General features: G+C 43.0%; 1 protein-coding gene across 5 annotated transcripts in view; it reads right to left on the bottom strand.

Moving 5' to 3' along the window:
* LOC125462707 (probable tRNA methyltransferase 9B) overlaps positions 1 to 24581 on the bottom strand; it is a 78897-nt gene that overhangs the window by 52528 nt on the left and 1788 nt on the right. The window lies entirely within an intron of this gene.

Raw genomic sequence — 24581 nt, 5'->3', positions numbered from 1 at the left:
TTTTCTTCATTTCTTCATTTTTTTCTGTATTTATGTTCTTTGTTTTGTTGTATTTTTCTGTGTTTTAAGATGATGCCAGAGAGTGATAACATCATACAACATTTTTCACTGTATTTTGTAACAAAATACATCTGACAATAAATAAATCAAAATCAGATTCACTACCCTCTGAGAGAAGCCGTTCCTCCTAATCTCTGTTTTAAATGTGTGACCCCTTATTCTGAGATTATGCCCACTGGTCCTAGACTCTCCTACAAGGGGAAGCAACCTTTGCACATTGACCCTGTCAAGTCCCCTAAGTATCTTGTATGTTTTAATAAGGACATTGTTCATTATTCTGTATTCTAATGAGTTCAAGCTCAATCTACTTGATATAGTAAACCTTCTCTGAACTGCTTCTAATTCCTGTATATTTTTTGTCTGAACTATTATGTCTATTCCCTTTGAAATAAAAGTCAATATTTGATTTATCTTTCCAATTCCTGTTAAACTTTGCAGCTAGTGTTTTGTGCTTCATAGACAAAGACTCCCAAATCTTTCTGTCCCATAGTTTTTCTGCAGGGCTTGTCCGTTTAAATAATATTCAGCTCCTCTATAAGTCATGGGGGGCTTATTGGAATGCAATCCTTGAAGCAAAATATTAACAACTGACAGTTTACAAAGATAGATGAACTATCTTTTCATGAGGAGATATAAATGAGATATCCCCAAATAATTGCTGCAAAATTTTGTCAAACACCTTAATGCAACAAGAGGAAAATGCAACTTCAGAATTGTCTGTGAGATGAAAACTGCAGGATTTTGTTTTATACTATTTATTGTAAGTTTGGATTTCTGTGTTTTAGTTAGTTATTAGCGAGTCTTTGGTCTGAATATTTTAACTGAATAATTAACTTGTAAGTATTTCTGTAGCCATGGTGATTTTTTTTTAAAGGGAAGTCCATAAGCCTAGTTTAAGAGTGAATGTTTTTCTCCCCCCACTAACGGACATTTGATTAATTTAGATTGTTTGGCAACCCAGCAACATAAACATTGCGGCCTCAAGGTTTGTTAGAGATTTCAGAAACTTGTTTTTAAGCCTAAGGGAAACATCCATAGCTGAGAGGCATTTTTGGATATCAGCTTTTATTTAAGCAGAGTAATCCCATGAAATTCTTGGAATAGGATAGCTGCACTGACCCATGCTTTCTGAGACAAAATGGATATTTAGTGAATTAGGTTACCTTAGAGTCAAGAGATTGTGTTAGACACTTACCAAAAGTGTTAGGAGAAAAGCCTGAAGAGGTTACTTAAAGCTCAATACATTGAAGCCTGTGTGTATGACAGCTGTGGGAAGAAGCTATACACAATTACAGTCAAGGGGAATTTTGATGGAACCAGACAAGAGCTTGCAGGTCTTGATTGGAATAGATTGTTTGCAGGCAAAGGGACCTCTGGCAAGTGGGAGGCCTTTAAAAGTGTGATAGCTAGAGTTCAATGTCTGTACGTTCCTTTGAGGGTGAAGGGAAAGGTTGGCAGGAATAGGGAACCCTGGATGACAAGAGATATTGAGGCTTTGACCAGAAAAAAAGAAGGCGACATGCCTCAGGTATAGGCAAAAAGGATATAGGGAGCCCTTGGAAATGTCTAGGAGATGCAGGAGTTTACTGAAGAAGGAAATCAGGAGAGTGAAAAGGGGGCATGAGATAGCTTTGTTGAGAAGATAAAGTAAAGCCAAAGAGATTCCTTAAGTATATTAAAGGTAAAAAAAAGATGAGAAAGAGAATATGACCCCTCAAGGACCACGGGAGATGGACAAGGTCCTTAAATAATATTTCTCCTCTGTGTTTACCATGGAGAAAGACATGAGGATTTGGGAACTTGGGGAAGTTAGTTGTGATATCTTGGGGACAGTCCATATCACAGTAGAGGAGGTGTTGGAAGTATTAGAATGTATGAAAGTGGATAAATCTCCTGGTCCTGACCAGATATACCCAAGAACCCTGAAAGAGGCTAGAGAAAAAATTGCAGGGGCCCTGGCTGATATATTTGCATCATCATTAGCCATGGGTGAGGTCCCGCAAAACTTGAGGGCAGCAAATGTTGTGCCCTTATTCAAAAAGGGATGCAAAGAAATACCAGGGAACTATCAGCCAGTGAGCCTAATATCTGTAGTATGTACGTTACTCGAGAACATTCTAAGGGATGAGATATACATGCATTTGCAAAGTCAAAGCTTGATTAGGAATCGTCAACATTGCTTCATGCGTGGGAGATCATGCCTCACAAATTTGTTAGAGTTCTTTGTTGAAGTGACCAGGAAGGTTGATGAGGGCAGCGCTGTAGACTAGTCTATATGGATTTCAATAAAGCCTTTGATTAGGTCCACGTAGTGTGCTGCTCTGGAAGGTTAGATCGCATGAAATCCAGGGAGAGTTGGCAAATTGGATACACAGTTCACTTGATGGTAGAAAGTAGAGAGTAAGAGTGGAAGGATGCTTGTCAGACTGGAGACCTGTGAATAGTGGTGTGCCTCAGGATTCATTGCCATTTTCTATCTATATCAATGATTTGGATGAAAATGTACAAGGCACGATTAGCAAGTTTGCAGATGACACTGAAATAAATGGTATCATGGACAGTGAGGAAGATTATCAGAAATTGCAGCTGGATTTTGATCAGCTGGGGAAATGGACCAAGAAGTGGCAAATGGAGTTCAATACAGATAAGTATGAGGTGTTGCATTTTGGAAAATCAAATCAAGGTAAGAGTTTCATGGTGAATGGTAGGGCCTTAAGGGAGTGCAGTGGAATAGAGGGACCTTGGAGCCCAGGTGCATGGTTCTCTGAAATGGCTGTCACAGGTAGACAAAGCCGCGAAAAAGGCTTTTGGCACACTGGCCTTCATCGGGCAGAGCATTGAATATAGAAGTTGGGAAGTTATGTTGCAGTTATACAGGATGTTGGTGAGGTCGCTCTTGGAGTACTGTGTTCAGTTTTGGTCACCTTGCTGTAGGAAGGATGTTATTAAACTTGAAAGAATGCAGAAGAAATTTACAAGGAGGTTGCCAGGACTGAAGGGACTGAGTTATAGGGAAGGTTGGACAAGCTAGAACATTTTTTTTTGTTTCGAGCATGGGTAACTAAGGGCAGATCTTATAGAAGTGTATAAGATCATGAGAGAAATGGATAGGGTGAATGCACTCAGTCTTTTTCCCAAGGTTGGGGAATCAAGGACAAGACGGCATTGGTTTAAAGTAAGATGGGAAAGAATACATGGGAACTTGAGGGGCACCTTTTTTACATTGACAGTGGTGTGCATATGGAATAAGCTGCAAGTGGAAGTGTTTGAGGCAGGTCCAGTAAGATTATTTAAAAGGCATTTGGACAAATACATGAATAGAAAAGGTTTAGAAGGATATGGGCCAAGGAAATGGGGTTGGCATGGATGGACATTTTGGTCAGCATGGACCAGTTTGCGCTGAAGAGTCTGCCTCTGTGCTATAAGACTCTTTGACTCTAAAAGTAGAAATCACAGGTAAGTTAAACCTACCAAGGCATTAGATATAGCAACTCCAATGTGAACATTGCACAAGTGGCATTTTAGTTAGCATACTAGGGATGTGTTTTGGGTGGTATACAAAATGCTGTAGATTTTGTTTTCGTTCTTAAGGGAGTATTTTGGAATAAATAGGATTATACATCTATTGTGCAGTTGAAAACCTTTTAATTTGTATTGTAAGTAAATGGCATCCTTTATTATGTTTTATTTTCATTTAATTTCTTAATGAATTTCAATTTCATCATTAAAGCAAATCTGCTGTATTGTGTACCTATGTTTCCGTGTGAGGCTACTTCATTAAAACCAAAACCTGTGAAAATAGGTTCTATCAAACCGAGGTTAATTTCTGGGATCTGACTTATCCAGAAATAAGATCAGCTGGGATCATAACATCTAAAAATATTGCAATCTAATGACTGTGATCTTCAAACAGATTTCCATATTGCGCTCACTATTCCTAACCAATATGAACAAGTGAAACAAAGCGTTGATTGGCATAAATTATGGGAATTCAGATGAACAATATAATGATACATACATTTAAATACATCACTCACAAATTAATTGATACTTTCCAGGGTCACCAAAAGTTCAAATGCAATATTGAATGGAATAATAAATGAAAAGAAGCCCCAACCAATTAATCCTCAACCAATTTTGTGATCAGATGAATTCACAAATGACCAAAAATATTATGTAAGTATTAATGCAGGCAGTTATTCACTTATTTGTTCACCAATAACAATCTATCATCAAGGAGAACAGTAATTCAGCATACTTGGCAAACAAGTGTTAACAAGTGTTAAATTGGACAGAGCCCTGTGAAAAGATTTACAAAGGATGTGAGCCATTGTGGACTAAAAATGTTCTTCAAATACATTTCATGCTGTTGCATGTCTTTCTGAGAATATTAACTGGCTGCAGGTTTAAGTACAGGTGGGAGGCAGTGTTGAATCTCAAGAAACAGTATTGAACTAACAAACAGAGTTGCACGTTGAATACAAATTACTTGTGACAACAAGAGCAACCCAAGGGAAAATCGCAAGCTAAAATTCCAACACCATACAATAAGTTGTTGCCAAATAAGAGCAAGGTGAGGGAATTGGGGGATGGGGGAGGTGTGTTGGAAGGAACTGGAGTTCCATAATCAGGGAAGTGATGATTTTGAACTGTATCTAACGACCCCAAATATTGCATCAGTTCCCGGATGCCATGGAAACAATATTCTGGAGTAGGAGTTTTAGTGCCAATTTCCATACAAAAATACAAAGAATGAGTTTTACTCATAGGGATATTACAATGTAGAATTTGCTACAGCAGGAAGTGATTGAGGCAAATATCTTTGATAATCTTCTATAGGAGACTGGTTCTTGTATTGGAAACAAGGTGAGCAGTTGATGAGAGAAAAGGGTGGTCTCTGCTGACACACACACACAACTGCGGGCAATTGTACTGTACATGCACACAGTTCCAGACCCTCTACATCATGATGTCATACGCAAAGGCCGCACTGCATATGTGCACAGTAGAAACGCAATATGGAAATGGGGTTCAGCAGGGGATGGGGCAGTGAGAACATGGGAAGCGGAGAGGAAGAAAGACTCACTATTCTCCTCACCAAACATGCCCAGTCCTTTCCCATACTTTCCCTCCTAACCCAGCCCCTACGCCGAACTCCTGGGGCCTTCCCCTCATTCCCTGCCTTTGTCTTCCCTCCTTCTAGAGCCAGGATTCTCTCCTCCTTGTGTCAGGCACCCTTCCATCCATCTCAGCCCCATCTGCCCTTCAGTGGACTGTTTGCTCCTGCGCAGAGAGACAGGAGAGAATGAGTGAGATGAAAGCAAGTGACACAGCTGTTAGTGCTTGGGCATGTGAGTAGTGGCAGTGTAGTGACCTGACTGATTGAGTAGGCAGTGCACAAGTTAATATAGGTTAGTGGTATGGGAGTTTATGGGCCAGTGCTGGCAGTGAATGTGACAGAAGATGCTGCAGGCTACAATGAGATTGGTAGAACATGATCCTTGGTGGGAGATGGGTATAGCAGCAGAGAAAGGGTGAATGTGAGGGGTTGGTTTTGTCATTGTCTGAACAGTTGGTTTTCAAAGCAGTGTGAAGCCAACAGCATAGGTTCAATCCCCCTTGCCAGCTGGAGTTACTATGAAGGACTCTCCTTCTCAACTTCTCCCTGGTCTAAGGTATGGTGGCCCTCAGGTAAAATCACCACCAGCCATCTCTCTCTAATGAGAGAGCAGCTCTATGGCCAATTAGGACTATGGCAACTCACTCACTCATTCATCGGAGAGATGATGGTGGCACTTACCCTGGTGCAGTGTCAAAGGTATTAACCATCTTATGGCACTGTTGGCCATTCCTCCACACTGTGGAGATAGCATTGACCCAGGTGGTGACCTTGGCCCAGGCTGCAAGGGTCTGGTATTGTGGCCTCCTTTGCCTGACTTCCAGGAAAAAGACTCTTCGCCTTTGCACCATTCCCTGGTCCCTACCGGAGAATCGCAGTCATCCTCCTCTTCATGACATCTTCTGTAACTTTTCCTTGAACAAGCAGGAAAGTTTCAGAATGCCAGTGCTCATTGGGTGCAGAACTGCTTTTTAAAGATGTGTTGTTCTTTCGCTGGATTTCCACTTAGTGACAAGTTGTTCAGAGAATGGCAATACGGTGGATGGAGCAAGATTTGAATGTGAGGAGTATCTAAGGGGCAGGGTAGACTGCTAATCAGGCAAATTTGATAAAATATAGCCAGAGATGTCACTAAGCCTCATGGCAGAAATCTTCAACCATTCAACACAACTTGTATCTAGTAAAAAAAGATTCAGCCCAATAAGCTCATTACATAATACTAAGATATGAGATTGTGTTAGCTCAAGACTGTTAACTACATTGGCATTGTAAGAGACATTCTTATTTCCTAAGAGTTAGCAACTAGGTTACATGGCTGTAGACTGTAGAACTGATTAATGACTAATAACAAATCAAACACTAATTAGGTCTTGCAAGAGACAATGATGTATTATTCAATATAATGGAAGGTGAAGGAGACGTAATAATTTCACTGGACGAGTGAGCTAGAACCTGAGTCTGATCTCGGGATGTGGCTTCGAATGCTACTGCAGCAGATCATGAACACTGAATTCAATAAAAATCTGGAATGAAAAGTTCGCCTAATGGTGACCAACACAATCACAGACATTGTTGTAAAATCCAATCTCTTCACAAATGTCACAAATACCGTTCAGAGAAGAAAATCTGCCATCTTTTCTTGGTCTGGCCTATGTGTGATTCCAGACTCACCACAGTGTGGTTGATTCTTAATTACCCTCTGATAATTGGGAATGAGTAATAACTTCTGGCGCGACACTCATAGCCCATGAATGGCTAAAACAAAAATCTGTGGGTGGTGGCACCATTGCAAAGCTCCTGAGTTAATCTTTTTAGGTCAACTACCTACACCATGTCTCTCCCGAGGCTTTACTCCTTGGTACCCCATAATGCAAGATAACAAAGTGTGCAGCTGGATGAACACAGCAGGCCAAGCAGCATCTCAGGAGCACAAAAGCTGATGTTTTGGGCCTAGACCCTTCATCAGAGGGTCTTGTGCTCCTGAGATGCTGCTTGGCCTGCTGTGTTCATCCAGATCCACACTTTGTTATCTTGGATTCTCTAGCATCTGCAGTTCCCATTATCACTGATACAATTTTTACCCCATAATGCAATTGCTTTATCAAGTTTACCATTGTACTTTCTCTCTTCAATCTCTGACTTTACAAGTGAAACGTTGACTGGGAAGAATAGGTTGTCACTTGCTTGGGAATGATCTACTCAGGTGTTGTTCTTTGTTGTTCGATGTTTTTGGCAGGTCTTTCATTTCTTAAATGTCTTTAATTCATTTGAATTTGTAAAAAAGAAGCCTAATTCTTTTGAGTTTGTCATAGAATCGTAGAAGTTTGGAGACCATTTGTCCAATTCTAACTGTACTAACACCCAAAAGAGTGAGCTAGCTAGTCCCATTTTCTATCTCCTTGGCCCCCTAAATTCATCACTTTCAAATGTATATCCAGCACTCTTATGAAACCTCCCATGGAATCCGCCTCCTCCTCTCCCACAGGAAGCACATTCAAAATCCTAACAATCCTCTGAGTCAAGGAGCTCCTCCTCATCTCACTCCTAGCTCTCTTGCTGACAATCTTGAAATTGTGATCCCTAACTACTGGCATATCATCAATTCAAAACAGAATACCTTTTCACCCCGTCAAAATTGTTTAGAATTTTGAAAACCTCAATAAGGTCACCTCATAATCTTCTCTGCTCCAAGGACAATAAGCATGATTTGTCTAATCTTTCCTTGTATCTAAAATCCCTCATTGCTTGTATTATTCTGGGAAATCTCCTTTGCACTCTGTCCAAAGCTTCCACGTGCTCTCTTAAATAAGGTGCCTCGAAATGAACAGAATACTGCAAATGGAAAAGGATCTGTTCAACGATTTATAGATGTGCAGCATCACTTCCTTGCTTTGATGCTGTCTGCCTTTGTTATAAACCCAAGGATCCTATAAGCTTTCCCAACAACTGTTTCAACTTGCCTGGCCACCTTCAAAGAATAATGCACATGTACCCCAAGGTCCCTCTGCTCCCGTATTGTCCTTTTGTGTTTCTTCCACCAAATCGTATTACTTCGCATTTCTCTGCATTGAAATTCACCTGCCAGGTGTCTGCCCATTTGGCCAACTTGGCAAAGTCCCTCGAAAGTCAGTCAGCATCACCCTTACAATTCATTATTCTCCTCAGTTTAGTGTTTTTTACAAATTTAGAAATTTTACCATCAACACATCTCCAAATCATTGATATAAATCAGAATAAGCAAGGGTCCCGACGCCAATTTCAGGGGAACGCTGCTTACAACTTTCTCCAATCTTAAAAAGGCTCACCTACACTTACACAGCAGGCTAAGCAGCATCTTAGGAGCACAAAAGCTGACATTTCGGGCCTAGACGCTTCATCAGAAAAGGGGGATGGGGAGAGGATTCTGAAATAAATATGGAGAGAGGGGAAGGCGGACCGAAGATGGATAGAGGAGAAGATAGGTGGAGAGGAGAGTATAGGTGGGGAGGTAGGGACGGGGTCAGTTAGTTTGGGGAGGACAGACAGGTCAAGGGGGCGGGATGAGGTAGGAAATGGAGGTGCGGCTTGAGGTGGGAAGAGGGGATAGGTGAGAGGAAGAACAGGTGAGGGAGGCGGGGGCGAGCTGGGCTGGTTTTGGGATGCAGTGGAGGGAGGGGAGATTTTGAAGCTGATGAAATCCACATTGATACCATTGGGCTGCAGGGTTCCCAAGTGGAATATGAGTTGCTGTTCCTGCAACCTACGGGTGGCATCATTATGGCACTGCAGGCAGCCCAGGATGGGCATGTCCCCTGGGGACTTCTCTACCTGCCTTTTTAGCACCTCTTCTTTACCTAACACTATGCCACTCAGTTGCTCAACACCCATACTTTCAACCGAGCCATTGTCACCATCTTCTAATTTGATAAAGACAGAAGCAAAGCATTCATTTATTACCTCTGAATGCCCTTTGCTTTAGTGAGCAGCTTACCCAGCTTGTTCCTTATGAGCCCCACTTTATCCTTCACTAATCTTTCACTATTAATATGCTAAAGGAATAATTTACTATTTGTTTTGGAACAGCCTGCCATCCATTCCCCATGCTTCCTCTTAACCTTCTTTATTCCAGCCTCCCTCCTAAATTTGAGATACTCTTCCTGATTCTATTGCTATTATTATTCTGGTATGTATTGTTGCCTCCTTTTCCTTCCTTATTTTCTTATTAATATCCTTAGTCATCCAGGGTACTTTGCTTTGGATAATCTGTATTTATTTCTCATTGGATGTACCCAACATGCAGCCTAAAAAGGGGCAAAGCATAATTGGAACCATTCTTTACACTTTTCTGTAAACATTTATTATCAGAGATAATGGGAACTGCAGATGCTGGAGAATCCAAGATAACAAAGTGTGGAGCTGGATGAATACAGCAGGCCAAGCAGCATCTTAGGAGCACAAAAGCTGATGTTTCGGGCCTAGACCCTTCATCAGAGAGGTGGATGGGGAGAAGGTCTGGAATAAATAGGGAGAGAGGGGGAGGCGGACCGAAGATGGAGAGAAGAGACTACAAGAGAGTCGCAGTGTTGTGTATTGCAAGCATGCACTACATAACCTAGCAACAATGGTTTCAGTCTGCATCTGTTACATGAGAATCTCATGTAACAGAATAAATAAAATTCATCTACAAATAACACTAAGAAAATAATAAAATGAGAAGTCATGCAAAGAGTGTTACGGAATGGAATGTCTTATCAAACAGGAGCAAGTAACAACAAAACCCACAAAGGCTTAAAAAGGGAAGTGATTGGTAGTCTGAAAAAGTATCATATAAGATTGGAGAAAAATGTTCAGGTTTTGAAATAAATAGATAACTCCTCAGGGAATTGGCACAGACATAATAAGACAATTAACTTCCCTCTGTGCTGTTAAATGCTATGATTCTGCATTAAAAGAAGAGAAGACCAACCTCTAAGTTAATCATTCTCTGTCAGACATCTCACAGAAGTTCTGTCAGTGAAAGAAAATAATTTGCAAAAAAATCCATTATTCATCAGTTCTAGCTGCATGTGAAAGCAATGGGTAACCTAGAATACACAATGAGAAACGTTGAATTGTATCAGAGATATTGGGAACTGCAGATGTTGGAGAATCCAAGATAACAAAGTGTGGAGGGGGCTGGATGAACACAGCAGGCCAAGCAGCATCTCAGGAGCACAAAAACTAACGTTTCGGGCCTAGACCCTTCATCAGAAAAGGAAGATGGGGAGGGGTTCTGAAATAAATAGGGAGGGGGGGAGGCAGATCGAAGATGGATAGAGGAGAAGATAGGTGGAAAGGAGACAGACAAGTTAAAGGGGCAGGGATGGAGCCTGTAGAGGTGAATGTAGGTGGGGAGGTAGGGAGGGGATAGGTCAGTCCAGGGAGGAGGGACAGGACAAGGGGGTGGGATGAGGTTAGAAGGTAGGAAATGGAGGTGCGGCTTGAGGTGGGAGGAGGGGATAGGTGAGAGGAAGAACAGGTTAGGGAGGCAGGGACTAGTTGGGCTGGTTTTGGGGTGCAGTGAGGGTAGGGGAGATTTTGAAGCTTGTGAAATTCCCATTGATACCATTGGGCTGCAGCGTTCCCAAGCGGAATATGATTTGCTGATACTGTAATCTTCGGGTGGCATCGTTGTGGCACTGCAGGAGGCCTAGGATGGACATATCGTCTGCGGAATGGGAGGGCGAGTTGAAATGGTTCGTGACTGGGAGGTACAGTTGTTTTGTGCGAACTGAGCCTAGGTATTCTGCAAAGCAGTCCCCAAGCCTCCGCGTGGTTTCCCTGATGTAGTGGAAGCCACAACGGGTGCGGTGGAGAATTGTATATGTGAATAAGAGCTTAAATAATTGTTACTGATGCATCTTTCTAAGGGGTCAATTTGCTGGAGGGAGAAATACAGTGACCACTTTTTGAGATCAGTAGATGTGAAAAGCTGCAGAGGTGAACATTTTTTTCTGACTATGCAAACTGACAGAGCTCCGCAGTTCAGTATTTTTCTAAAACACATTACCAATTCTGTCTTATATCAATTATTTTCACCAGGACATTTAGAATATAGAACTCAATATGAAAAAAATCTGCAAACTTTGATTAATTAGATAGATATACAAATCTAGAGGGGCCATTGAGCTTCGGGGTTTTAAAATCCAGGCAGTCAGATTGAGTTGGTGCAGTTACAATATGGTCTCAACAACGCTGTTTCGCAATACATTTTTTACTATATCTGTTTTGTTTACCCAAAATAGCACAGTTCTTTTTTTGTTTTGGTCTAATCATGTAGAAAGCAAAGGAAAGGATTTGATGTGCCATAAGAGATTGAGAGATGGTGGACAAAATATAAAGTTGCAAACTGAAAACACGGATCTTCAAGCCTGCTGTCAAAGCACACTCGAATGAATCAAAATCAGTGTCATCTTCACAATGTTTCAGGATACATGATGTAATGCAATAAACTGTATTTTGCTCCAAACAGTCAATCTGGGAGAGCCGGTGTGATCTCAGAAGCGTCATGCAATCTTCACAAAAGGTCCATTTAAAATCTGCTGCTAATTCTACACGACAGTATTTTGACTTGTTATTCAAATTTGACAACCGGGTAAATATGCTAGAAAAGCCAATAGGGTCATGTGGTAATACATCATGGTAATAGACCCTTCAGTCCAACCAATCCATGCCGAACATAATCCCAAACTTATCTAGCTCCACCTGCCTGACCCTGGCCCATATCTTTCCTCTTCATGTACTAATCCAAATGTCTTTAAACATTGTAATTGTGCCCACATCCACCTCTTCCTCAAGAAGTTCATTCCACACGCAAATCACTCGCTGTGTATAAAAATTGCACCTTCATACTACACAAAGCTCTGCCCATTTTGATAATGTCATACAGTCTAGAGAGGAAAAAAGGAGATGTAGATGGAGACATGATGTGCTATCATCATCTTTTGATGGTCTTAGTTATTGATGCAGAAATTCAAATTAGCATCAGAAAATGGATGAACACAGCAGGCCAAGCAGCATCATAGGAGCAGGAAAGCTGATGTTTCGGGCCTTGACCCTTCATCAGAAATGGCCCAAACGTCAGCCTTCCTGCTCCTATGATGCTGCTTGGCCTGCTGTGTTCATCCAGCTCCACACCGTGTTACCTCAGATGATCTAACCATCTCTTTTGATATTAAATGACATCACCTATCACTGAATCCCTCACCCTCTACATCCAAGAGATTACCATTAACCAGAAACTGAACAGAAACAACAATATAAATGCCCTGGCTACAACAGCAGGGCAGGAGCTTAGAATTCTGTAGTAAGTAACTCATCTCTTGCCTCCCGAAAGCCTGGTCACCCTGTCCAAGGCACTAGTCAGGAGTGTGAAAGAATACTGTCCTCTTGTTTGGATACGTGCAGCTTCAAAAACTCCCCAAATCTTGATACGTCCTGGACAAAGCAGCCTGTTTAATTGATATGTACCATCATACACTATCTGGTGTTCATTCTCGTTACCATCCACAAGAAGCGCTGCAGCAATGAGCAAAGCCACCATCAACAGCACCTTTCAAAGTCATAAATTTGAGCACCAAGTAGCTCAAAGGAAATAGTTGCATGGAAACATTAAATTCCTCTCAAGCCTCACACTCCTGACTAGGAACTGTACCCCACTCTGATGCTGCATCAAAATCCTAGGGCTCCCTCTCTCCTGTTACTGTGGGTATACCTACATCAAATGTGCTGCACCAGATCAAGAAGACAGTTTAGCAACACCTTCTCAAGATGAGATGATCTACTGTAAGGCTGAGAAACTGGATATTATGCTGCCTGAGGTGGGCAAGGTTTGTCACCACCTTTGTGACTCAATGGTACCCTCTTCTTGTTGGGTAGTGGCATGGCTAACAAAAGTGGCTGGTGAGTGGGCCTTCACACCAGTCAGAAGTACTAAGACAAGTGGAGTTTGGCTATGGGTCAAATTACAGCATAAGCCATAACTCATGCCATTGTTTCCATGTTAAATGAGAACAAATCTCCTTTGACAAGTCCAGGCAAGTTAGTGGTGGGACATCAAAAGATGCTGTCCTGTGGTCCAACCTCACCTGCCTGGCAACCATCAACAAACACATAAATAGTAGAATTTCTACTGTCCATATTTTGAATGTCGCACCCAATGCTTTGTGGTCAAATAAACTCAAGCACATAGGCAACTCAGTTAATCTTCCTTTGATCCTTTAAATATTGACTTTTTTACCTTTATTCATTAACAGGCCGATGACATCACTAACTAGGCAGCATTTATTGTCTATCCCTAATTGCCCAGAGGGCAGTTCAGAGTCAACCACATTGCTGTGGGTCTGGAGTCATGTATAGACCAGAGTAGGTAAAAATGGCAGTTTCCTTCCCTAAGGGCATTAGGGAGCCAGATGTGTTTTTTTCCCCTGACAATTGATTCATGGTTATCATTAGACTCTTAATTCCATATACTTGTTATTTTAAATTCCACCCTCAGCCATAGCAGGACTTGAACACAGGCCCACAGAATGTTATCTGAGTCTCTGAATTAACAGTCCAGTGATAATACCACTAGGCCATTGCTTCCCTGGTTGACTTATACTTTCAGTTGTCACTGAGTGTTCCCAGGTACCTCTTCTACAATTTTATTCATGGCTGCAGAACTTGAGAGCTGGCTAAGAAAAAGTGAAGACATCCATATAATAGCATCTTAATGTAAACTTGTTATGATACAGCTTTTGCATTTTCCCAACGGGACTCAGATTTTCTACACCATTGAAATCATCCATGGAAAATTTCTATCAGTCTTTGGCATTTTTTATCCCAGAAGGCGGTGGAAGTCCTGCCGTGGAGCCTGGTCAAGAAATCAATGTGTTTCTGGATACTAATGACATTACCAGGTATGGAGATAATGTATGTAAGTAGCTTTGAGGTAGATTATTAGCCATTATCTAACTGAATGATGGGACAGGACAGTGAGCTGAATGGCAGGTGTTTCTATTATGCATGTATGCACATCTAACAACTACCTACAACACACTTTAATGCCAATATTTCCATTTTGAGAATGCTGTGACCTATGTTCTCTCTGAACATCACATATCTGGACAAAATCTCAATAGTTTGAAATAATATCCTACCAACATCCACCACTCCCCCCAGGACACCATTTAAAGGAATTCTCAACAACTTACTAGTTAGTTACTGCACTATTTTGTCTGGTCATTTCTCACTTCTGAAATGGTGAAGGGAAGCATACAAGGGTGGACTTAACAGTTCCAAAGGTAAAAATTGACTAAGAATCGTTTATTTTTTATGGGGTAAGCATGTATCCTGATTGGCAGAGATTGTTGGTAGGTGTGTGATGGGGGTGTTGCTGAATTAAACATTGAAATAGTGGTGAAATAAGCAGGATATTGCATTTGAAGTCATACTCCTGAACTGACACTTCAGATAAGGTCATTCAAGTTTCTCCTCCAGTGCATTCGTGTTCTTTGGGCTACACTGCTGATTTAGTCTTCATCAGCAACTCTGGTCGCTGCCTTTTGAATATGCATTTCCTGACTATACAGGACATCTTTTCTTCTTTCCAACTCTTTGACCAAGACCTTGTCTGCAGGTCTTGGTGCACACAGTCTTATGGTCAGCCATTGTTGAATCTTTCACAGCATAATATTCAAAACGATCTCAACACCTACAGCAGGCACTTTTTCCTTAAGAGGTGCAGACTAGCTTTAAGTAATGGTCAGTACTCACTATATTGAGTCCCCAGCTGATGCACACAACCCATCAACAGCACAGAGACTGCTGAATTTGTGCGGTACAACACTTGTGGAAATGAGTAAGCTGCACAAAATTGCCATCCTGGCTGCGGTACAATCAATAGGCACAGATTAAATATGTATCATGCCTGATTTTTGTAGTTATCCAATTTAAGTCCCCGAGATTTCTTGCCATGACTCAACCATGCACTTTTTGGTTTTCTAATAAGAGATAAATCTAAATTAAGTCTAACCTTCATAACTACAAAAGTATAATGAACAATAATGGTTTAATGTGGTACACAATGAAGAAAACCAATACAGCCTGTATAGTCCTGTTTGGATAACATAGATGGAAACCAAACAATGGTAAATCCATTGCTTTTCTCATTCGTTCAGGGAATATGGGTGTCACTGGATGGGCCAACATTTATTGTCCATCCCTTTGGATTTGGGCCATTTGGTATAGGTAGGCCCACAGTGGTGTTAGAAAGGGGGTTCCAGGATTTTGACCGAGCAACATTTAAGAACAGCAACATATTTCAAGGTCAGGATGGTAAGTGGCTTAGAAGGGATCTTGCATGAGGTGGTGTCCCCCTTTATCTGCTGCCCTTGTCCTCCTAGATAGTAGGGATCATGGGTTTGAAAGGTGGCCTCTGAGGATTCTTGAGGGTACAACCTGCTATGAGTCCAGACCAAAAATTGAAAAGTTTAAAGAATTTCAACCTTGGATTTCTTTTCAAACTCTACAAATGTGTATTTGAAAGTTTAAAAAATTCAAGTCTAACATTCTAAACGACCTAAAAGTGTAAAACAGTCAATGTCATAAATTGACAAAATGATCAACAAAAAATTATATATTAACACATTGTCAATTATTTGAATGTTTTCTATGCTAAGTATTAACTTTGTTTTAAACGTACTCTTAAAGCTGCATGATTTTACACTTCATGTTAAATTTTGAGACAATTGGAACAAGTCAATTGTGAAGTGACCAATCGAAGGGAAGACATTGAATACTTGCATAATCTCTAAATTATGAAAGTGCAGTTTATATAAATTTGCATTCCACTGTGATGTTTATCAAATCCTGTTTGATTACGGTCCCATGAGTCTCTTGAAATATTTTATTACATTGAAGGCATTATATAAATGTGAGTCTTTGTTGTTATGTGGTCACTTGGTTGTGCTTCAACAGAAACTCCACTTAGCAATCGATGTAGGCAAACAGTTCTATGACAACGACTGTTTGATTAAGGTGCTTTCCATTCATTTTAATGGAATTAAAACTTGGCAGGTTCATTGATAGACACTTTGCCTTTCCCTACTGTGCAATATTCCCCGCCAAGAGTTTGCTTTGCTTCTAGATTTCACCTACTTTGCATTCAGCATATTATTATAGTTGTGCGAGAAGCACATGAGAGCTTCATGGTCAACGGGAGTTAATGGAAGATCAATAGCATCATTTAGATTTCATCACAATTTTAAACCACTTATGTTGATCATCTAAAGAAAGCTTCTGAAAATTTAAGGAACTCAAGACCACAAGGCAGTTTGGGATCTATCATTTGTACTTCTGAACTGTTTTTCTGCATTCTAACTTCCTACCTACTTAGTTGCATGCAAAGCTTTGTCCTCAGAGTTCAATGACTGCCATGTTTTACAATAATTTTGCTTCTGTGAACAATTCCATAGAAAAGCCCTGCAAGTATTATAATTTCAAGAGTAAGACAAGGAGTGACAGCTGCTGCCACTTCAGTATGCAGGGCCCTTGCTCACGTGTAATCATTTTCCCACCCATTAGCAACAGTAAATGCTTACATTAGCCTGGATTTTCAACGCAACTAAGAGCGATTCAATCATGGCAAAATAGTGAGCAAGCTAAAATATCACAAATCCCACACAAACATAGCACTCCCATTTTTTCAGCGACAATGGGAACTGCAGATGCTGGAGAATCCAGGATAACAAAGTGTGGAGCTGGAGGAACACAGCAGGCCAAGCAGCATTTCAGGAGCACAAAAGCTGACATTTTGGGTCTAGACTCTTCATCGGAGAGGGGGATGGGGAGAGGGAACTGTAATAAATAGGGAGAGCGGGGGAGGCGGACCGAAGGTGGAGAGAAAACAAAATAGGTTGAGAGGAGAGTGTAGGTGAGGAGGTAGGGAGGGGGTAGGTCAGTCCAGGGAATGTGGACAGGTCAAGGAGGCAGGATGAGGTCGTAGGTAGGAAATGGCGGTGCGGCTTGAGGTGGGAAGAAGGGATGGGTGAGAGGAAGAACGGGTTAGGGAAGCAGAGACAGGCTGGGCTGGTTTTGTGATGCTTTGGGGAAAGGGGAAGAACTGGGCTGGTTTTGGGATGCAGAGGGGGAAGGGGAGATTTTGAAACTGGTGAAGTCCACATTGATACCATTGGGCTGCACACTTCCCAAGCGGAATATGAGTTGCTGTTCCTGCAACCTTCAGGTGGCATCATTGTGGCACTGCAGGAGGCCCATGATGGACATGTCGTCTGAGGAATGGGAGGGGGAGTTGAAATGGTTCATGACTGGGAGGTGCAGTTGTTTGTTACGAACCGAGCAGAGGCGTTCTGCAAAGCGGTCAACAAGCCTCCGCTCGGTTTCCCCAATGTAGAGGAAGCCACACCGGGTACAATGGATGCAATATACCACATTGGCAGGTGAACCTCTGCTTGATATGGAAGGTCATCTTGGGGCCTGGGATAGGGGTGAGGGAGGAGGTGTGGGGGCAAGTGTAGCACTTCCTGCGTTTGCAGGGGAAGGTGCCGGGTGTGGTGGGGTTGGAGGGGTGTGTGGAGCGGACAAGGGATTCACGGAGAGAGTGGTCTCTCCGGAAGGCAGACAAGAGTGGGGATGGAAAAATAGCTTGGGTGGTGGCGTCGGATTGTAGATGGCGGAAGAGTCGGAGGATGACGCGTTGTATCCTGAGGTTGGTGGGGTGGTATGTGACAACGAGGGGGATCCTCTGGGGGCAGTTGTGGCGAGGGCGGGGTGTGAGGGATGTGTTGTGGGAAATGAGGGAGACGTGGTCAAGGGCGTTCTCGACCACTGCGGGGGGAACTTTGCAGTCCTGGAAGAACGTGGACATCTGGGATGTGCAGGAGTGGAATGCCTCATCCTGGGAGCAGATGCAGCGGAGGCAGAGGAATTGGGAATAGGGTATGGAATTTTTGCAGGAGGGTGGGTGGGAGGAGGTGTATTCTAGGTAGCTGTGGGAGTCAGTGGGCTTGAAATGGACATCAGTTACAAGCTGGTTACCTGAGATGGAGACTGAGAGGTCCAGGAAGGTGAGGGATGTGTTGGAGGTGGCCCAGGTGAACTTGAGGTTGGGGTGGAAGGTGTTGGTAAAGTGGATGAACTGTTCGAGCTCCTCTGAGGAGCAAGAGGCGGCACCGATACAGTCATCAATGTACCGGAGGCAGAGGTGGGGTTTGGGGCCTGTGCAGGTGCGGAAGAGGGACTTTTCCACGTAACGTACAAAGAGGCAGGCATAGCTTGGGCCCTTGCAGGTACCCATGGCCACCCCGTTTGTCTGTAGGAAGTGGGACGAATCGAAAGAGAAGTTGTTGAGGGTGAGGACGAGTTCAGCTAGGCAGATGAGGGTGTCGGTGGAGGTGGATTGGTCGGGCCTGCGGGACAGGAAGAAGTGGAGGGCCTTGAGGCCATCTGCATGAGGAATACAGGTATATAGGGACTGGACGTCCACAGTGAAAATGAGGTGTTGCGGGCCAGGGAATTGGAAGTCCTGGAGGACGTGGAGTGCGTGGGTGGTGTCACGGGCATAGGTAGGGAGTTCCTGGAACAAAGGGGAGAAAATGGAGTCCAGATAGGTGGAGATGAGTTCGGTGGGGCAGGAACAGGCTGAGACAATGGGTCGACCAGGACAGGCAGGTTTGTGGATTTTGGGAAGGAGGTAGAAACGGGCCGTGCGGGCTTGGGAAACAATGAGGTTGGAGGCTGTGGGTGGGAGGTCCCCTGAGGTGATGAGGTCATGGATGGTGTTGGAGATGATGGTTTGGTGCTCGCGGGTGGGGTCATGATCAAGGGGGCAGTAGGAGGAGGTGTCGGAGAGTTGGCGTTTGGCTTCGGCGATGGAGAGGTCAGTGTGCCATACTACCACTGCACCACCCCAGCCCAACCTGTCTCTGCTTCCCTAACCTGTTCTTTCTCTCACCCATCCCTTCCTCCCACCTCAAGCCGCACCTCCATTTCCTACCTACCACCTCATCCCGCCTCCTTGACCTGTCCATCTTCCCTGGACTGACCTGTCTCCTCCCTACCTATACTCTCCTCTCTACCTATCTTGTTTTTTCTCCATCTTCGGTCCGCCTCCCCCTCTCTCCCTATTTATTCCAGTTCCCTCTCCCCATCCCCCTCTCCGATGAAGGGTCTAGGCCCAAAACATCAGCTTTTGTGCTCCTGAGATGCTGCTTGGCCTGCTGTGTTCATTCAGCTCCACACTCCCAATTTTTCATTGTGATGGTAATGGAGATGGTCAAGAATCACTCATGCACATGCATGAGTCCTGAGTTCTTCCCATGATGGATACTAGCTGAGTTGGCATACCAGGTGTCAGGGCAAAGGATGGTGAGTGGGTAGGGGAAGGGCTTCACTAAACTGGTAGAGAGGTTAGAAATTGCCATGGGGTTGTGTAGGCAGTCTTCGGCAATGAGTATATTATGGGCTATGACAGTGGTTAAGAGGACACAAGATGACATGGACAGCTTGAAGAGCTGTTAGGGACGGGTACCAGACATATATTGGCAAGAGCTGGCTTGGATGGGACATTTGGAGTATGTGAGGCTGGGGAGTTGTGGAGGGATCAAGGTTTTTTATTTTTTTTAATGCTGTAAGAGAGTGCCATTGCACAGAGACAGTCCACTTCTGAACCCAGCAGCCTCCACTCCTGATCTACCCTGACTTCAAAGTGGCTGACACTGCACCAAATAGCTGGCATATGGGAAGCCATTTTTAAATGTCAGGTTTGTAGAACTGAGAATTCACTCGATTCTGAGCTCTAAACGTGCAGGCAAACATCCCCTGCATCCTATCCAAACCGCATCATTGATGCAGCATCGCAAGTATGTTGCTCCAGTTTCCAGTGTCACAGGTACCCTGACATCCAAGGGAGGTCATGAACCATTGAAAGTCAGTTTTTGCCATATTATATTGTTGCTAGGCAGCATGTGGCCTATGCATCACAGATGAGCTTGAGCTCTTGTGCTAATAATCATAAAAGAAAAGAGATGCATTGACTCATATTTGAGTCAGAACTTACTCGCAGAAATAGGGTCAAATAAGTATGCAGCTGCTTGCAGTAGTGGATGGAAAAAGGCATAGCTAAAAGACATGCCATCCAGAAGAAAGGGTTTAATGAGTCAATCAGATAATACACCTACCAAACTTTACTCACGGATCGTGGAAATTTCACACCTACCTCCCAAACTCACCAGCCAGCAAGGACCTGCTCAGAAACTATCTTTGCACTAACTTCAGGGCCACAATTTTGTATAATTATCAAAGCTAAAATGTCAAGTAGCATTATACTGACAGCCTATCTACTGACAGTATTACTTAGGAACATCGTGACCATGCACTAGGTCCTTGTCTGTAAACATATTGTTACAACCCAGTAAGGAAGGGTGAGCTAATTCCTTAAAATAAGAAAAACTGCAGCTATTAATGATATGAAAAAAAACATAAATTGTCAGAGAACTCGGCAGGTCTGGCAGCATCTGTGGAGAGAAAACAGAGTTAACATTCTAAGTCCAGTGGCTCTTCATCTGAACACATTCCTTTCCTTGCCCCACTCCTCCACTAGCCACAACAAAGTTTGAATTTAAAAGCAAAGGTGACATTGCCAATTGTTTGTTAAACTGTGTATAGCTCAGTATGGGAGGAAGTAAACAGGCAGGTGTTGCACCTTCTACGATTGCAGGGAAAAGTACTGTGGGGGTGTGGGGTGTGGAGGAGAAATGGACCAGGGTGTCCCAGAGGGTATGGTCTCTGTAAGGCTGACAAGGGAGGGAAGGGGAGTATATGCCTGGTGGTGGCATCTCACTGGAGTTGGTAGAAATGGAAGCTGATGATCCTTCACATGTAGATGCTGGTAGAGTGGAAAATGAGGAACAGGGGCACCCTGTTGGTGTTGTGTGATGGAAGAAAGGGGGTGAGGGCAGAGGAGTGGGAAATAAGTCAGACACGGTTGAGGGCCTTGTCAACTACGGTAATGGGAAATACTCGTTTGAGGAAAGAGATGGGCATAGAATCATAAATCATAGAATCCCTATTTCTGAGGCTCCTGACATTTCTGAGGCTCTGCCTGTGAAAGGTGGCATCATCCAAACAGATGCAACAGAGATGGAGAAATTGGGGGAATGGAGTCTTTACAGGAGGCAGGGTATGAGGATATACAGTCAAGTTAAATGTGGGAGTGGGTGTGTGTATAGTGGATATTGGTGGTGAGTCTATCCGTAGAAATGGAAACAGAGATGTCAACAAAAGGAAAAGAGGAGTCAGCAATGGACTAGGTGAAGGTGAGGACAGGATGGAAATTGAAAGTGAGACTGATAACTTCTTTCAGTTCCTGATAAGAGATAGAAGCAGCGGCGATGATGTCACCAGAGAAAGAGTTGTTGTTGGGGACTGGATCAAGAAGCGTTCCATGTACCCCATAAAGAGACAGACATAGCTTGGGCCTGTGCAGGTACCAATGGCCATGTTTTTGACCTGAGAAAATGAAGAGTTAATGGAGAAGGTGTTGCAAGTGAAGATGAGCTCGGCCAGACGGAGAAGGGTGGTGATGAATAAGGATGGTTCAGGCCTTTATTTACAGGAAGAAGGTGAGACCCCAAGACCATCTTGATGAGGGATGGCCATGTAAAGGGATTGCACACCGAAGGTAAAGAGGAGGCAGATGGCACCCTCGAACTGAAAATTCTAAAATTGACATGAGTTATAAAAATCACTGATGTATGTGGGAAGGGAATGAACAGGCAGAAACAATGAACCTGCCCAGGAAATTCTATTAGGATTTTAAAGAATTAAAACATTGTGGATTACCTTAAACTACTTTGGCCATATAACATTTATACTAAAGGAAGATATTCAATATTGCCCAAAATATAGTCAGCAACTAAAGTCAATTTCTTCTCAAACTGTCAGCACCAGGAATTGTTCCTGGATCAGTTATAGCTGGTTGTAATCTCTTTTTCTGGCTACAGAAGTGCAGTTTCAGATGTTTCTCCTGTTAAAACCCTCCACCTACAGTGATGAAAACTTTCAGTGATTTTCAACTCAGAAACTTTGATGAGAGAAAGAAGGAAAAGCATGTTGGCAAGTTCCCTATGTTTAAAAACTAAATTACACATCCAGAAACTGGGTCACATGACCCATCTTAGAAATTTTTTTATTCATTGATGGGAAGCGTGTGTGACTGGCTGGGCCAATATTTCTTGCCTATCCCTAGATTGCTCTTTGCAAAATGGATGGGGAGCTGCCTTCTTGAACTGTTGCAGTCCATTTGCTGAACATTAACCAAAAATGTAAAGAGGGAGAGAGTTCCAGGATTTTGATGCAGTGATATGATAATGATATATTTTCAAGTCAGGATGGTGAGTAGCTTGGAGGGAAACTTTCAGGTGATGGGGTCTCTTTATATCTGTTGCCCTAGTCCTGTTAGATGGCAATGGCCCTGGATTTAGAAGATCCTGTTTAAGGAAACTTGATTAATTTCTGCAGTGCATGTTGTAGATCGTATCCTATGATGTAATTAAGTGCTAGTGGTGAAGGGAGTGGATATTTATGGGTGTGGCTCCAATCAAACAGACTGCTTTGACTTTCTTCTTGAGCATTGTCGGGGCTGTACCTCATCAGGCAAGTGAGAGTGTCCCATCCTGACTTACAATCTGTAGATGGTGATCAGGCTTTGGAAAGGCAGCAGGTGGCTTAGCTACTGCAGGATTCCCAGCATCCAACCTGCTCTTATAGCCACTGTACTTGTATTTCACAGACCGTCATTATTTGTCTTTTATTTACCTCGTCTTTTTGCTTGGAACTGTGAGTTGAAGTTAAGAATTCAATTTTGAACAGCAGTTTGTTTTAAAAGAAAGGAGAACAAAGACAGATGTTTTCTACTGGGGACTGGCCTAGAAGGACCCAACAGATGAATTGGGTACTGAGTTGTCACCACGCTCAGAGTTGGCAAATAGTTGGATATTGAATTGATTAATCAAGGAGGGACTGGTGCTCACCGGCCAACCATAGAGAATATAGATTAAAATGAGTTAAAACAGGGAGAATGAATTCTGACTGGGTTTCAGTAGTAAGCAGTGTAATTTTTTGGAAGCTCCCAGATACTGTGTGGCTTTGTTTTGCTTTCTCTCCAATTATTGAATTGTTGAATGTTCTGAAAATAAAGATTCTCTTCAAGTGTCCCCAATCCCTCTTTCCTGTTCTTTTCTCTGGCTGCCTTTTTGATAAAATTATACCACCTCCCCCAACTCAAACCCCAGCTTGACTAGAGAAAGGTCTAGGCCCGAAACGTCAGCTCTCCTGCTCCCATGATGCTGCTTTGTCCATCCAGCTCTACACCTTGTTATCTCTTGACTGGAGAAATGCTGAGCAACTCACATTTGGAGTCTGCACTTCCCAACCACTGCTGGCATAACTGAGGCACTTGGAGTATCCATTTGTAATCAATGGAAATACTTCATTGTCTTCAGATATTCCCCACGTTGTCTTGCAATTTGTGTGTTTAATATGGCTGTCATGGGGGAACAGACATGTGTTGGCTGCAAGATATGGGATGAGGCTTCCAGTACTGCTTCCTGTATGAGAATCCAATGATGTCAGACATGATTCCTGATTCAGGGATTGTTGGGAGGTCTATATTAAGGGTGTGCCATATTGAGCAAAATGCTAGTGCTATATATAGTGGCATATAATATTTAAAGACACATTCCTTTGACCTCAACCACAAATTTATTGCTTTTCTAGGCAGCAATGCATCCAGGACGTTGGGGTTTCACTCCTTGCACTGATCTCCATAACTATCTGCTCCAACCATCTTCAGAGCTTGCATCTGCATGGCTGCCTGTAGCTCTGTAGATACGGCAGAACTCTCTCTTTCCAATTCCTCCTTGAAGGTCTCCAGTCTGAAATGCATGGAGTTCCATTTCTCCCAATTATGTAATTGTCCAACGTTTCCCAGGACAGTGTCACTTCCTGAATGGCTGTTAGCACTTGCTTCAGACATGATGCACCTCCCCTTGAAGACTTGGGGAACATAGAACATAGAGCATTACAGCACAGTACAGGCCCTTCGGCCCTCAATGTTGTGCCGACCTGTCATACCGATCTCAAGCCCATCTAACCTATACTATTCCATGTACGTCCATATGCTTATCCAATGACGACTTAAATGTACCTAAAGTAGGCGAATCTACTCCCGTTGCAGGCAAAGCGTTCCATTCCCTTACTACTCTCTGAGTAAAGAAACTACCTCTGACATCTGTCCTATATCTTTCGCCCCTCAATTTAAAGCTATGCCCCCTCGTGCTCACCGTCACCATCCTAGGGAGAGCTAGCTTTAAGAAGTGCAGGA

The sequence above is a fragment of the Stegostoma tigrinum genome, chromosome 1, assembly GCF_030684315.1.
Source record: "Stegostoma tigrinum isolate sSteTig4 chromosome 1, sSteTig4.hap1, whole genome shotgun sequence".
Lineage (NCBI taxonomy): Eukaryota > Metazoa > Chordata > Chondrichthyes > Orectolobiformes > Stegostomatidae > Stegostoma > Stegostoma tigrinum.
This window is presented reverse-complemented; position numbering and strand designations above follow the sequence as displayed.